Source organism: Arachis ipaensis, chromosome B5 (genome assembly GCF_059453495.1).
Source record: "Arachis ipaensis isolate K30076 ecotype BB chromosome B5, ASM5945349v1, whole genome shotgun sequence".
In the NCBI taxonomy this organism is placed as follows: domain Eukaryota; kingdom Viridiplantae; phylum Streptophyta; class Magnoliopsida; order Fabales; family Fabaceae; genus Arachis; species Arachis ipaensis.
The window spans coordinates 63,796,384-63,800,194 of NC_142440.1; the positions used below are offsets into that span (position 1 = coordinate 63,796,384).

Consider the following 3,811-nt stretch of genomic DNA (forward strand, 5'->3'; position numbering starts at 1 on the left):
TACTTTGAGTGCAGAGAGGTCAGAATCCAACAGCATCAGCAGTCCTTCTTCAACCTCTGAATCTGATTTTTGCTCAAGTCCCTCAATTTCAGCCAGAAAATACCTGAAATCACAGAAAAACACACAAACTCATAGTAAAGTCTAGAAATGTGAATTTAACATAAAAACTAATAAAAAAATCCCTAAAAGTAACTAGATTCTACTAAAAACATACTAAAAATAATGCCAAAAAGCATATAAATTATCCGCTCATCAGTGGCCATGTGGTGTAAAAAGATTTGTTCAAGGTTCTAAGAGTGACATGATATGAATTGCATTTATGTTCTCTTAGTGTGCCTTGAACACCAAACTTGTTCTTCACTATATGTTGCATAAAAGGATTCATTAAGTGTATGTCAAAGTTGATTTGGAATTGATGAACCTTGCATTATTAACTACTTTAAAAACATATAAAACATGGGTTGCCTCCCATGAAGTGCTTCTTTAGCGTCACTAGCTTGACGTTCTGCCTTTGTCAGGGTGGTTGGTAATGCTTCAAATCTTCTCCCCTCGCAGTGAATCTATCTCCGTTGGCTTCATTAAGGATCTCCACATGTTCTAAGGAGAGAATTCTGCTGATGGTGAAAACTTTAGGCAGCTGAGATGGGATGGTGGGGAAATGAGGTGGAATAGCTGGGAAATGAGCTGAGATCACTTTATCCCATGGAGAGAAATCCTCTGTAGGGATCTTCTTGTTCCTCCATCCCCTTGGTGCCTTCTTCCTTGTTTCTTTTAACGATACCCTGCTCTTTGTGGCCTCCTTTCCTAGGGAAATTTTGTTGCTGGTCTCATATGACTCTGGTGGGTTTGGCTCCTCTTGGGTTTCCTTTAGCTGTTGCACCTTCTGACTATTTTGTTTACCAACCAAAGGGATTTCAGGGTGTACTGTTTGTGCTTCGGTGCTTGTTTCTTTCACCAGTGCATCATTGTGATCTTCCCTTGGTTCCTTGTTTTCTTGATCTGCTTCTTATGAGGGTTTGAAGACATTGAATGCAAGTTATTCATCATGTATCCTCAGTATTAGCTCTCCTCGCTCCACATCTATAAGTGCTCTGGCTGTGGCTAGAAATGGTCTTCCCAAGATGATTGGATGGAGGTAACTCTCTTCCATTTTTAATATGACAAAGTCTGTGGGAAGGAAGTAGTTCCCAACCTTCACCAACACGTTTTCAACCACTCCTACTGCTTGTTTTTGAGTTTTGTCAGCCAGCCTGATGACTACGTCTATGGGCATTAGCTCATTGATCTGTAGCTTCTTCATGAGGGATAGAGGCATTAAATTGATGCTTGCTCCCAGATCACAGAGTCCCTTATCAATCAGTGTTTCTCCTATGGCACAGGGGATGTGAAAACTCCCTGGATCCTTCCTTTTTGTAGGCAAATCTGGTTGAATGAGAGCACTGTACTCCTTATTCATCACTATTGTTTGCCCTCCTTTGAGTGAGCTTTTCCTGGTCAGCAGCTCCTTCATACACTTAATATATGAGGGCATTTGTTGGAGAGCCTTGATAAATGGTATGTTTATTTGAAGGGATGCAAACATGTCGAGGAACTTTGAGTATATTCTCTTTTCTACACCACCTTTGAGTCTTTGGGGAAAAGTTGCATAGAGTTTCAAGATCTCCTTCTGTGTAGTTTTGGTTTCTTGGTTACCCTATTCCTGCTTCTCTGCTGAAGTATCTCCAGAGTGTTCTAAGGGTTTGTTTAGCTCTTTCTCAGTCCCCTTATTACTTATAGTGACCATCTTGCATTCTTTCCATCTCACTTTCTTTGCTTCACCTCTCAGGTTTTTCTCTGTGTCACTTGGGAAACTGTCAGTAGGTTTGGGAATCTTCTCAGAGAGGTATCCCACTTGAAATTCCAGCCTCTTGATGGTGTCTCCCTGGTTTTTGATATTGGCTCGCACCTCCTCCTTGAACACCTTATTATCTTGGATTTCCTTACATATGCCTTCAAGTAGAGTCTCGATTCTGGAGAGTCTATCTTCGGATGATGGTGAGTTGAGATTGGAGGGATGAGAAGGGCCATTTTGGTTTTGATATGGATGTTGAAAGGTATTGTTAGGTGGGTGCTGATATGATCTCAGTGTGGAATGTTGGTGAGCTGCATTGTTGTTGGGGTTGTGATGTCTCTGATCTTGGCCTTGATCTTGTTGATTTCCCCACCCAAAGTTCAGGTGGTTTCTCCAACCCGGATTATAAGTTTTGGAGTATGGATCATGGGTCTGCCTAGGTGAGTTCCCAATGTAGTTGGCTTGCTCATGGTTACTTTCATCCTCTGCATTCACTCCTTCTTGAGCTGCAGATGAGATGGTGACTGCTGCCACCAGGTTCCTTTCCATCTTCTTGGTAAGGTCAGCCAGCTGCTTGGTGATCATCTTGTTTTGATCCAATAGTGCATCTACGTTGTTCAGCTCCATCACTCCTCTAGTATTGCCCCTTTCAGAAGCATAGAAGTAATCATTCTCAGCTACAGTCTCAATGACATCTATGGCTTCTTCAATGGTCTTCTTCTTGTTCAGAGATCCCCCGGATGAGTGGTCTACTGCCTTCTTTGATTCATAAGAAAGACCCTCATAGAAAATATGTAACTGCACCCATTCATTGAACATGTCTAGTGGGCACCTTCTTATCAAGTCCTTAAACCTCTCCCATGCTTCATAGAGAGTTTCACCATCTTATTGCCTGAATGTTTGTACTTCAGCTCTCAACCTGTTAATTCTCTGAGGAGGGTAGAATCTCGCTAAGAATTTGTTCGCCACATCTTCCCAGGTTGTTAAACTCTCCTTCGGGAAAGATTCCAGCCATTTAGATGCTTTGTCCTTGAGTGAAAAGGGGAATAAAAGCAATCTATAGGTGTCAGGATGAACACCATTAGATTTCACAGTATCACATATCCTCAGGAATGTGGTTAGATGTTGATTGGGGTCTTCTTGGGCACTTCCTCCGAATGCACAGTTGTTCTGGACCAGGGTGATGAGCTGGGGTTTTAGTTCAAAGTTATTGGCATGTATGGTTGGCTTTTGGATGCTACTTCCACAGTTTTCTGGGTTTGGATTGATATAAGAGCCTAGAACTCTTCTCTCTTGCCCAGCATGATGCACTGGACCTTCTCTGCCATGGTTGTGAGCCTCTTCTTCTTGATGGTTCTCCATATTCTCACCCATGTCTGGTTGAAAGTACTCTTCCTCCTTCTCAGTACCAACGACTCTCTTTCCTCTTGCTTCCCTCCTTAATCTAAGGAGGGTCCTCTCCGGTTCAGAATCAAAGGAAGTTGAAGCCCCGCTTCTTCTACCTGTCATACAACCAACAAGGCAAAAAGCAGGAGAGGAAATCGATGGAGGAGTTACTCCTGTTAGGGGTGCTGTTAGTATGAGTAATGCAATATATCAAACAGTTAGTGGGTTAGTGGACTGAATTGTAACAAATAAGAGAACACCACAAACGGGTAAGGGGGGAAAGGAAGGAAAATAGCTAAAACTGAAATTAAATCACTCAAATGGAATTAAACAAAACAAAAGAAAAATGCTCAATCTAGTTCTCCACCAATTTAATCGTTGTTGATACAAAATCAATCCCTGGCAACGGCGCCATAAACTTGATGCACGGAAACTTGTCTCTCAACAAATTTCCCTCGGCAAGTATACCGAATTTTCGTCAAGTAAAAACTCACAATAGAGTGAGGTCGAATCCCACAGGGATTGATTGGTCAAGCAACTTTAATCAGAGGAATGTTCTAGTCGAGCTAAGCAGAAACTTAGTTGAGATTTGCA

At 42.0% G+C, this 3,811-nt stretch overlaps 1 non-coding gene across 1 annotated transcript; it reads left to right on the forward strand.

Moving 5' to 3' along the window:
* The first annotated feature begins 2,648 nt into the window (after positions 1–2,648).
* Positions 2,649–2,752, forward strand: LOC148564436 (small nucleolar RNA R71). Its single transcript, XR_015884700.1, has one exon. It is a non-coding gene; the product is annotated as a small nucleolar RNA R71 (small nucleolar RNA).
* Positions 2,753–3,811: the final 1,059 nt, after the last annotated feature.